The sequence below is a fragment of the Neolamprologus multifasciatus genome, chromosome 2 (assembly GCF_963576455.1).
Source record: "Neolamprologus multifasciatus chromosome 2, fNeoMul1.2, whole genome shotgun sequence".
In the NCBI taxonomy this organism is placed as follows: domain Eukaryota; kingdom Metazoa; phylum Chordata; class Actinopteri; order Cichliformes; family Cichlidae; genus Neolamprologus; species Neolamprologus multifasciatus.
Genome location: NC_140440.1, coordinates 15,506,826 through 15,519,106, shown reverse-complemented (window position 1 = coordinate 15,519,106; position 12,281 = coordinate 15,506,826). Strand labels below are relative to the sequence as shown.

Below are 12,281 nucleotides of genomic sequence, written 5' to 3'. Positions count from 1 at the left end.
TCTCACCTGTTCCTGTTTAGGGAGAGACATCAAGCCTCTCAGGGTAAGAAAGAACAGTAGAGCACTCAGCGATTATGACAAGTCCCCTTATTACCACTGTTTGTCTCACAACCAATACCATTTTTTTCCTGAAGCCTAAAGCTCACCATATTGTTTTAATTAAACCTGCAGAAATGTGCTTTTTTTCTTAACAAAATGGCACATAAGAAAAAGGTTTAATTTCGACAATTAAATTTATTCCCAGAAATAACTTTTAATACACAGGTAATTTTAATATCAGTTATTTGTACTCAAATGCTATTTATTAAAATTATTTATACTTATATCAGAATGTTACTGTGATAAAGGTATCCTTTTTGGTACTATACTCTGTACGACACTAAGAAAGGAGAGTGATCATATTCTGTGAGCCCTGGTAAATAATGCTTGTTCACAGAATTATAAATGACTGTAACTCCTGCTCCATCTTGAGCGCCATCATCTAACCCTGTTGCTACCTGGTGGGTGGCTCTGCCCCTGAAAAAGTGTCTAGCCTTTGTCAGTATGTGTAAGACTGGCTTTCTATATGGTTTAGTGCAGACAGAGCTTCGGGACCCTGTTGTCCTTTTTTCTGATCGGTGCTGGTGTGTAGCTGGCAATGCAGTGTGTAAGCACACAGTTGTTTTGCCCTTTCAAACAGTACATTTTTCAGAACTGAAGCTGCAGGTTGTATCTTCACACCTGCACCGAGACAGAGCAACAGTGGGACAAATCCAAACAGCAGTAAGTGCTGACATTCATATTCAGGACTGACCCTTTAATGTTCTTTTATAACCTGTTATAAGTAATATGTATAAGTATTTTTTTTTTCTTTTATATTTGTCATTGATATTTTTTTTCAGGGTTTGGAACCAGGGCCAGTTCCATGGATCAATGAACGTTCATTCAAAGACATTTTTGAATAATGATGCAGGTACAATGTCAAGTTATTATTATTATTATTGTTATTGTTCTTGCACAGATGACTTTCACAGTGCCTTGTTTTATCCTCACATTATTATGGTCCTTTAAAGGAGTACGCTGTACAAGAACTTGGCTGGTGACCCACTTTACATCTCCTTGCTAAACACTGGAGAATCATGCAAAGACATTGATGTAACAAATTGACCTCTTACCGCAACCATGGCCTTCAGTGACAAGAAGACCAGTCTTAAGACAGCACTGGTGAGCGTGTTCTCTAACCAGGAGCCCAGATTACCCACAAAATCTGTAAACATTTACCAAGATCCTCCTCTTTACCTGCCACTGCCACTCAGTTAGTACAGGCTGGATCCCACACAGAGTGTGCATGTCTACAGTGAGGAGGAACTCTTCAACCTTGAAAGCTTACTGGTCACAGAGGACATGGTACATAAGATTGAGACAGCAAAAGGAGAACAGACAGCTGACCAGGAATGGCATCAGCTCAACAACGCAAGGATCACATCTTCTCTTGTTATGTGAGGGGTGAAATTGTACAGAGAATGCTTTATTTTGAGACGTATGTCAGAATACTGGAGAACAAGGAGAACAAAATATTTGACACCATTATTGTGCCCACTCTATCAGATGAGCTATCTGATCTCCAAGTGAACTGTGTAACTTAACTCAGTGAGATCCTTAGCCCAAGCTTTAATCAGGGGTTTGTTTTGATAATACTTAGGAAGCTGACATGTGCACTGCCAGCAGTTGTCAGAGGGATAATGGTGTCAAATATTTTGTTCTCCTTGATGCTTCTAATTGCTCTCTCCTCAGATATCATTAGACGTGAAATGTTCTACACGAATAGTGTGTGTGGTGGGATTTGTACTGTGAAAACATTTTATGCTAGTATTCTGACGTGGGCGTCAGAATACTAGAACACATTGGCATCATGGTTCCAGTCATCTCATGAGAGAGCCATATCCCAATTGCATTGAATAAAGTGGATCAATTTCATGATGTTCTGCCAATTTTTCACAGTTCAGCAACAGGTAGTTGAGGTAACTTCAGCTTGTTTAGCTTTTATTCAGTGTTTGTGTTATAACTGTCATAAGTCTTATAAGTAATCACATTTTTAACTAGATTATAATATTTTTGCTATTTGTACTGTTATTTATCTGCTAAGCTACAATATTTTATTATTATGAATTTTCTGCTAAATTATAGTATTTCTGCTACTATGTTACATTTCTAATAAATTATACTATTATACTACTGTCTATTAAGTTATACTGTTGTACCATTTATTCCAAGTTGTTTTGTTTGTGCTAAATATTAACATTTCTACTGAATTAAAATAATTCTGATATGTTGTACTATTTCTGCTAAGTTATTGCATTTCTGTTTAGTTGTTATGCTTCTGCAAAATTATTAAAAGTTCAACTACTTTTCAAATACTGACTTCAGCTTTGTCAGCTATTTTCAGCTGTTTTCGGCAGACAACTTCAACTTTACAGCATCCACACTGCATTTTCGCAGGAAAATGCAGTGTGGATATATTTCTGCTTAATATAGTATTTCTGCTAAATTATATTATTTCTGCTAAATTATATTATTTCTGCTAAATTATAGTATTTCTGCTAAATTATAGTATTTCTGCTTTTTATAGTATTTGTGCTAAAACATAGTATTTCTACTAAATGTAGTATTTATGCTTAATCATACTATTTCTATATATTACTGCCAGGTCCCCAGGCAGCCAATCCTCTGTGAGGACTGACACATTCAAATTTACAAATCAGAGCCTGCACGGCTTCCCAGCCAGCCAATCATATCTGAGGTCTTCCGTTTCTTCTCTCGTCATATCTCAGCGAGGGATGTACAAAGAGCAATGAAAATCGCAGTCAAAGTACACCAAAGTCCGCTGATTCACCCAGTACAAGAATTATGCTTCTATGTTTTTACAATTTCTGCAACTTTTCAGCTTTTTCAGCTAGTTTTAGCAGACAGCTTCAGCTTTAAAGCAATTCAGAATTCATATGATTACAACCAATATGTATTAGAATAAAAGAAACAAATGTGCAATGAACATGTCAGGAGTCGCTGTTAAAAAGTCTCATGGCAGTGGGGTTAAGGGACCTCCTGAACCTCTTGAGTCCTGCAGTGGAGTGAGATGAGCCTCTGCAGCCACTGTCCTGTGAGGATGCTTAGGCGATCACCAACACCAGCTCCTTGGTGTTGGTGTTCAGAAGAAGACTGTTCTTATTACTGCAGTCAGTTAAATAAATCTATCATAATACAGTACATTTTAACATAATGACCTTATGTTTATTTATGTCTTTTAACCATTATTTCAAATTCAAAGAATCCTGTTTGAAACATTTATTAAACTTATAGAATTAAATTTCTGCTAGTTGTTTTTTGTTGCAAAAAAATCTAGTATAATAATATTTAAATTTACATATATTTTTCACGTTTTCAATGCCAATTTTGTGTAATGGCGAAGTTTCCCACTACCCGTGAATGCCTCTTTTTTTATGTCTCTGGCTGACTCCTGAACCTCCGCCCACTCTCTGCACTATCCCTGCCGGTGTCGTGCCAAACTAGGTATCCCCGACAGAATTTGTTTCCCCTGCGTCGGGAGCACACGCTGGACTGTCCAAATCACGGACAAACAGTATCCCACATTGTTGATTTTTAGTTTACAAACACTTCTTATAATGACTAACTACTCCTGACATTTTTGAGATGTTAGCTCTTTATACAACGAAGTTATAGTGGGATACAAATAATATCAGGCTGATCCTGCCACAATTTGTTCCCCCTGTGTAAATCACGGACAAACAGTATCCCACATTGCTGATTTTTCGTTCACAAAGACTTCTTATTATGACGCATTACTCCTGAAACTTTGGAGGATTTAGCTCTTTATATAGTAAAGTTACAGGAGAATAAAAATAGTTATCAGCCAAAATGTTAATGGTTTATTAAAATAATCCCACCTGACACCCGTGAGCAATAAATATATAATTTTCTGTTGTAACCCTCAAACTGAATGGTAATGTAACGATACAAATTTTTCACAAAATGAAAACATCAGTACTTCTTGCGTGCTCCCAGCACAGGGGAAACAAATTCTGTCGGGGATACCTACTTTGGCACAACACCGGTAAGCTGCTTCTCTGTCTCTCTTCTCTGAAATGAAGTGTCTATAAGCTGTTTGAGTGATTTAGCCAGTTGTTGTTAGTGACTTATAAAGCCAGTCGAAGTATAAGTCATGTTAAAGTAACACAATGACTGCTTTTTTAGTGAAACGTTGTAATTTTAGTATTTAAAAGGAGTGTTTGGTATGCTAGCCCTAACAACCTAAGCGCTAACGCCTAGCCTAGCTGCTATAGGCCCAGTGTGAAATGAATATGGTTCATTTGATTGTTTAATACAGTTATTGTGTTGTATTTGGTTCATTCGGTGTGTTCGTGTTTCTGAGTCTCTTAGGGAAGCTGAAGTTACTTCTCCTCTTCACAAATCAGTCAGTTAAAACGGCCTCATTCTTTAGGTTGTAAGGTAATGAGCCGCCATTTTAGAACCATTGATTAGCTGCTGAAGCAGCAGGGTCGGCAACTTCAAAGGAGCCATTAGCTGTGTCCCAAAACGTCGGCTTCATCCTTCGGAGGACCCAGCCTTCGCGGTCTAATGGGCCGGGTCCTTCAAAGACCGAGAAGGCCGGAAGTGCGAGGCTGTGAAATGGGACGTCTAGCCTTCAGATTTGCGTTACCGCTGTCTCGCTGGAGTTTAATAAACTCGGCCGTCTGCTCCTTGCTATTTAAAATATAGGACACTGTCTTAAATTCTCGACCCTTTAACGTTTATTCAGCTGTGTGAAAATCCCGGAGGAACTCACCCGATTGATTAATAAAGTTTTATTTAATCTAATAATCTAATAACTTTGATCTCAGCCAAACCGATTTACTCCAGAACAAATAAAACACCGAAAAAAGGCAAACAATTACATTTCTAAGTTATCCGAGTGACTTGTATATCATGTTTAACCTGAGTAGTGAAAGAGCGGGGGTCTGAAAACGATGAAGCCGGGAGTCCGCTGCTCTCGCAGGCTGGAGTGACCATTGCGCGCACCCTCCCCCCCCCCCGTTTTGGGACACAGCTTGCCGGGAGAAAAAGAGTCAAGTGCCTGTACCGTTTGTGTTGTGGGTTAATTAACAGAAGGGAGAGAGAGAGTGAGGATAAAACACATTATGTAAGAATAATACTATCTCTTAACAAGAAAAAGTTTTTTTAATTAATTAATTGTAGTTTTTTAGTTAAATTTTAAGAATTGTTTAACAAACACTTGTTTGTGCAGGTTGTTTTTTAACTATATCCTACACCTGCAGCTCTGTTTAACTTCTCACTTTGTGAAAAGTTAATGAAATATAAAAAAGGCCACCTTCAAATAAATAAAATGCAGCAGTGCACCATGAATATTATAAATGTGATATGTAGATATTTAAAACAACAGCATATTAAATGATACTAAATGATACTGTGTGCAGGTGATAATATTTTTAGGAAGCAGAATTTGAATGCCCACCAACTCAAATGTTGAAGCCTGCAAATATATCATCCAAGCTTTCATTTATGATTGTTCATGCTTTGAAATTGTGATGTCAGAATTTGATAAAGTGTGCAGTGCTAGGTGTAGCAAATCATTGCTTATTAAATCTACTGTGTTATCTAATAGCACCTAACTAATAGAGCTATCACATAACTGAGAAACGTGTGTGGCTTATTACAAATGGATGAAACCACATTTTACCTTAATGAAGACAGTAATCTTTAATAAGGTGTAGAAAAAAGAGTTGAGTTGTTTGTTGCTGTGGTAAACAAAGAAGTGTACTGAATCTTTTGGACTACACAGAGTGATGTAGTATTGACTGTGATGCTGATTTGAGTTGTCTCATTCTGTGTTTTTGTGCTTTGTCTTTTGTTACACAGAGTGAAAGAGATCTTTGGTTTTGCCTTTGATGGTAAGTAAACAGTGATTGTAACTGAAGCAGTATGAACCTGGCATTGCGTAGCACATTTGACGACTTACATACAGTAGTTTGACTTTTTGTGATATGTTTCCATTTACTGATTGACAAAAACACAGGATTTGTGACCTGTAGCAGCAAAGCCCCCACACAGGGCCTCTGACTGTCCCTGAAAATGTCCCTGAAGTTTAATAGCCCATTTATGTATAATTTAAATTTTTTATGGCTTATTGAATCCAAACATAGTTAAATGTCGGATGTCATTATACAGTTGTTCATTTTCTCCTTATGTTTGTGGATTTAAGTAGCAGACAAAACAATGAAAGTGTTTTAGGGGAGTCAGTATAAGTGGTTGCTCAAACACTTAAGAGCTGCACAGGTATTGATTTATATTGTCTCTCAAATTCTGCTGATGTATTACATTAAAGTCAGAACATTGTAGAAGTATTTTGCCTGACTCGGTATAACTAATAGCTTTAACAGTTAAGCAATAATAAAAACGAAGAGAACCAGAGGTGTGAGTGGACATTGTTAGGTACATTACAGCCATTGTGTCGAATTAGTTTATTACTTATTTAGTGAATATAATGTGTTTTAAAATTAAATAGAAATGTTACCAAAAATGGACATTGCAACATACATAAATATTCCTAGCAACTGGTACAATGAAAGGACTTTTTAGTGTAATATTTTAATACATTTAATTTTAATCACAAAACATTCTGCACCTCTGTTATTGTAACATGTCAGTATTTACATGTACTTTAGGATTTGCATATTCATATCAGACTAACAAAACATGATGAGGTTTTCTGTTGCTTCTGATTTCAAGAATTACTTTGTATTTAATGTTTTTAACCTGAAAGGACATTAAAAGTTTTGGTTTTCCACACTTTATTAGCTCTGACCTGTTGTAGAAAATGTTGGAGCCACAAGGCTTCTGTGTAGGAAATATTTGGTGTATCCTGCACTTGTGCCAACAAATATTGGCGCCTATTCTTTGCATTTCTGTAGTAATAATGTTTTTATTACACTTGCTATAGCCATGTGAGACCCTGCAGTTCAATTATCTCCTCTTTAGACTACAGTAAACTTAAAAAAGCTTAAAGTAATTGAGGATTTTACTAGTTAATTTGTGTCACAGTAAGTTGGATTGTGTGTGAAGAGGCTCAACAGTCTGAATCATCCAACAGTCATCTGATGAATTGTTTCCTTTCTCTAGACTGCTGATCTGATCGTCTCAAGTCTGGTAAGTAAAGGTTTGTCTGAGGTGCAGTGCTGGGAAATGTTTCTCATTATAGGAGATTCAGTGTAGTGCAGTGAGTCAGCACAGCTATTGGTGATCATTGAAAGTCATCAAATCCTAGAAAAATCTGTGTAAACATTTCCAGACCTACAGAGGTCGGTAGGTTATTGTAGCAGCACATATTATTTCATATTGGAGCAGCTCATGAACAGCAGTTTAGGTACAATTAAGTCTTCAAGTAGGGCCTTGTGGATTTCAAAAGCTTCTTTCCCTTCATTAAATTAAGTCACTTTCTGAAAACTGCTCTTTGAATTAGTCTTTTAATTAAAGATTTTGTTGATGACTGGAAAAAATCAAAAGCACAGATACAGCACTCATTTCTGTATTTTATGATTAAATGATCTACAAAGAAATTATCATCATACTACATTTTTAATTAGGCCTTTAAATCGGCCATTATAAGTACGTCCTAGATTTAGTGGAGTGCTTATGGCTGTGTATTAAACATACCCCAAATGTGACTGAAATATGTAGAAACTGCTTTGTAGGAACCATCCATCTCCAAATTTCTCATTTTGCCAAAAGTCATACTGAGTAAAGTATTGTTTACTTTTATGTTAACGGATCTCAAATCCCTGTTTCTGTGTGCCCAGATATTATGATGTACTGTTGTCCCAGGTAAGTACACACAGAAACAGTGATTTGAGAACTTTGGGGATTAAGGAACCTGTGATGTGGCATAAATTTTAAGTAGGTGGCCTGAAACTGTCTGCTCTAACCTCAGTGTGTTGGTTTTGTTGGACCATATAATATTTACAGTAAGTTATTGTAGCAGCACATCTTAGTGTAAGTTTATAGACTCTGTTTGTTTTTATTGTGTTAATAGAATTTGAATTCAGGCCACCTCAAATGTTAAAACCTACAAACATTCCATACAAGCTATCATTTGTGATTGTTGCCTACTTTTAAATTGTGACATCACCATTTGATAAAGTGTGCAGTGCTAGGTGTTGCAAATCATTGGTCTACTCTCTTAAGTAATCAAACCTAAATTTTGGAGCATTACATGAATCAGAAACTTGTGTGGCTTATTGCAAATTAATAAAATTACATATTACCTTTATCAAGATAATAATCTTTAAAGAAAAACAGAGGAGAGTTGTTGTTTGTATTCCAGCTGTAGTAAACAAAGAAGTTTCTGGAATCTTTTTGACTACAGAGAGTGATGCAGTATTGACTCTAATGCTGATTGGAGTTGTCTGATCCTGTATTTTTGTTCTTTGTCTTTTGTTACACAGAGTGAACAGATCTTTGGTTTTGCTTTTGCTGGTAAGTAGACAGTAATGGTAATGTTTAGTAATTTACTTGTGTCATCTTGCCATTCACTCATGGGCAAAAACAAATAGTCAGGATTTAGAATCTGTAGCAGCAAAGCCCCCACACAGGACCACTGACTGCCCCTGAAAATGTCAATGACGTTTAATAGCCTCTGATTTTAATTTTTGATGGCTTATCAAGTCCAAACATAGTTAAATGTCAGACATATCTTTATGCAGTTGTTTGATTTCTCCTTATGTTTGTGGATTTAAGTATCAAACAAAACTATGAAAGTGCTTTAGGTAAGTATAGGTGGTACCTTAAACACTTAAGAGCACCACAGCTATCGATTTTTATTGTCTCTTTCATTCCACTTATGAATTAGCATGAAGTCGAAACACTAGAAGTATTTTGCCTGAGTGACTGTAAGTGATAGCTTAAACGCTTAAGCAATAATAAAATGCAAGAGAAGTACAGTTGTGAGTAGGTATATTAAAGCCAATGTTTTAAAATTAAATATAAATGTTGCCAAAAAGGGGATATACTGCAAAACATAAATATTGCTAGCAACAAATACAATGGAATGACTTTTTAGCGTAATATTTTAAGAAATTTTCATTAGAAAAATGGTGTGCCACTGTTGTTGTTGTTGTGGTTTTCTGTTGCTTCTGATTTAAATAATTAATTTGTATTCAACATTTTTAATCTGAAATGAGATTAAAAGTTGTCGTTCTTCACATGTTATTAGTACTGACTTGTGATAGAAAATGTTGGAGCCACAAAGCTTCTGTGTACGAAAATATTTGGTATATCCTCCATTTGTGCCAACAAATATTGGTGCCTATTCTTTGCAATTCTGTAGTATGAATGTTTTTATTAAACATGTTAATTAACATGTTATTAAACATGCCATCTGAGACTCTGCAATTAAATTCAGCTCATAAAGCCTTAAATAAATTGAGAATTTTACTAGTTAATTTATGTCACAGTAAATTGGATTGTGTGTGAAGAGGCTCAACAGTCTGAATCATCAAACAGTGATTTAATGAATTGTTTCCTTTCTCTAGACTGCTGATCTGATCGTCTCAAGTCTGGTAAGTAAAGGTTTGTCTGAGGTGCAATGCGGCGAAATGTTTCTCATTATAGGAGATTCAGTTTAGTGCAGTGAGTCAGCACAGCTCTTGGCAATCATCAAATCCTAGAAAAGTCTATGTAAACATTTCCAGACTTACAGATCTCTCTTATCATCATACTGCATTTTTAATTAGGCCCTAATATCGGCCATGCTAAGTTTATTGTAGATTTAGCGGAGTGTGTATTAAACATGCCCCATATTTGACTGAAAAATGTAGAAACTGCTGTATAGGAGTCATCTGTCTCCAAATTTTTCATTTTGCCAAAAGTCATACTGAGTAAATTATTTTTTACTTTTATGTTAACGGCTCCCCAGACATTATGATATACTGTTGTACCAGGTAAGTACACACAGAAATGGGAATTTGAGACCTTTGGGCATTTAGGAACATGTGAGTTGAGTGCATGTGAAGTGTTTAAAGCATGTGGTCTGAAACTGTCTGCTCTAACTTCATTGTGTGGGTTTAGCTTGACCATATAATGTTTATAGTAAGTTACTGTAGCACCACATCTTGGTTTACAGACTCTGTTTGTTTTTATTGTGTTAATAGAATGCAAAAATGTCCTTAGAAATGTTCCACCACCATATGTTAAACATTTTCATTCAGTTGAATCTAATAATGTACTGTACAACTCTTCAGTGTGTAATGATATATATGTTCTGTATTTTTCGGACTGTAAGGCGCACTAAATTCTAAGGCACATTAAGCCTAACAAAACAGATAAGTCAAACTTTATTCAACTCATTTACAATAACTCTCAAAATTGTTCAGTTGTAAGACATAAAATACAGAACAATACACTAACTTTGCAGGATTTGTGGATTGATGAATGTGGATTGATCAGTTTGAAATCTGCTTCATAAGTATGGCTCTCAACAGGTGCCAGGCCCTTATACACACACACCATATTATGTTGAAGCACAGTACGAATTACTCTACGAGGGTGTTGACTATGGTAGCCATGCTCCGACAATACATCAAGTGGTGCTGCTTTGTAGCTTACCGAAGTCATACTAAAACATTTGACAGATTTTTGAGTGCCGTGTACCACATAGAATTGGTTTGAAATCAGTAAGCACAACCATACATAAGGTGCAGTGTCTATTTTTGAGAAAATTAAAGGCTTTTAAATGTGCCTTATAGTCTGAAAAATATGGTAAAGCCAGGTTTATTGGAAGTGTGTCTAATTCCACTTTGTTTCTGTCTTACAGGTGACCTGCTGCAGAAAACCCTCTCCCTCTATCATTAACTCTCCCTCTCCCTGCTCCATCTTTTTTGACAAGCCATTCTATCTTCTATCATTCTCCGCCATGAGCTCTATCTAATTTGACAAGCTTGAACCTGAGTTGAAACGCAATCCTGTGACTTGAAATCAAGTTTTACCAGAATCTAAGTTTTTGGAATTGAAGTTACCAGAACTTCGTCAATCTGTATTCAGAATTCTGAGAGATCTCCGCTCTCACTGCTCCATCTTTCCTGTCGTTAAACTCTCTCACATCCAGTCATTTTGCTGGAAATCACAAGTAGAAAGTTAAAATTACAGTAGTAGAATTACAGTACAGTAGAACTCACAGTAGAAACTACTTACACGTTTTAATTTTGCATTACACTTTGGAATAAACATTGATTGGCTGTTTGGCTTAGAGGTGCAATTACTTTGATAAATTATATAAAATATACACCTCTTCTTAAAGGTTTATTTGTAATAAGACAATCTGGTTATTTTGTAATTTATACATACAGACTGCTGTATTTACATAAATATTAAATTCGATTCAGATACATTTTTCAAGTCTGTTTCATTGACTATAACATTTGACTACAAGTTTAAACTATTATTATTTAAGGACAAACCCTTTTTTTGTCACTCAGTGTAAGTATTCAGTTACAATTGTCATCTAGAGGCTGCCCTGAGAACCCAGACTTCCTGTTTCCTGACTGCTGCAGAACATCCAGCTGAAGAATCCTCATCCCCTTTCATCTGATCACCACACCATCACAGTTCCTTATATTTGCTTTAAATTTTAGATATCTGAAAGATTTACACAAATTCTACTTAAAGGCTAAGAGTTTTATTGTAGCCTGTTGATTGTTGAGATTTATTCTGCATATTACTTTACAGAAGTATAGACCTATTCATTAACCAGTCTGATTAAAAAAAAATTAGAAGTAATAATATACGGTTTTTGAAAAAGCTACAATAAAACTGTTTTTAAAGAACTTTCAATAACCTTTATATTGAGTTTGTATTTAAGTCAGCCTTTTACATCAATTACATAGTTATAAGAACACTTTACCATTTGTATAGTTTTACATTTCTCCATTTGATAGAAACTTGAGGAGTCATTTGTTTTTCAGTGTTTACAGGTTGAGTTGTGTTTACATTTGTGTATAAATACATATAAGGGCCAGTTTGTACTTGCACAAAATGCCAAGGAAAGGTCAAAGGTCACAGTCCCAGAAGCTTAGATGGCAAAAGGAGAAGGAACAGGTAAATGTTTCTCAGACCGGTGAGCAGGTAAAGGTGTCTGTTACAAGTATTCCCAGTCCAGAAGTGCAGCTCAGCGTTCAGACAGCCGCAGTGTCTTATGCAGATGTGGTAAAGAGAGGTGT

At 35.9% G+C, this 12,281-nt stretch overlaps 1 protein-coding gene and 2 long non-coding RNA genes across 4 annotated transcripts in view; 2 read left to right on the top strand and 1 right to left on the bottom strand.

Annotated features, from left to right (window-relative positions):
* Positions 1-382: 382 nt before the first annotated feature.
* LOC146524139 (uncharacterized) lies at positions 383-2,537 on the top strand. The gene is made up of 3 exons (XR_014876307.1): positions 383-762; positions 882-952; positions 1,053-2,537. It is a non-coding gene; the product is annotated as an uncharacterized LOC146524139 (long non-coding RNA).
* Positions 2,538-2,584: 47 nt separating this feature from the next.
* Positions 2,585-4,176, bottom strand: LOC146524138 (uncharacterized). Its single transcript, XR_014876308.1, has 2 exons — positions 4,107-4,176; positions 2,585-3,523 (listed from the first exon to the last, which is right to left on the bottom strand). It is a non-coding gene; the product is annotated as an uncharacterized LOC146524138 (long non-coding RNA).
* A 393-nt stretch (positions 4,177-4,569) lies between these two features.
* LOC146524136 (uncharacterized) overlaps positions 4,570-12,281 on the top strand; it is a 47,361-nt gene continuing 39,649 nt past the window's right edge. Inside the window, exons 1-2 of one of the 2 annotated variants that reach the window (XM_085173716.1) lie at positions 4,570-8,544; positions 9,600-9,626. The gene's annotated coding sequence lies outside the window, so the exon portion shown is untranslated. The remainder of the gene's footprint in view (positions 8,545-9,599; positions 9,627-12,281) is intronic. The other variant, XM_085173707.1, reaches the window with a different exon arrangement.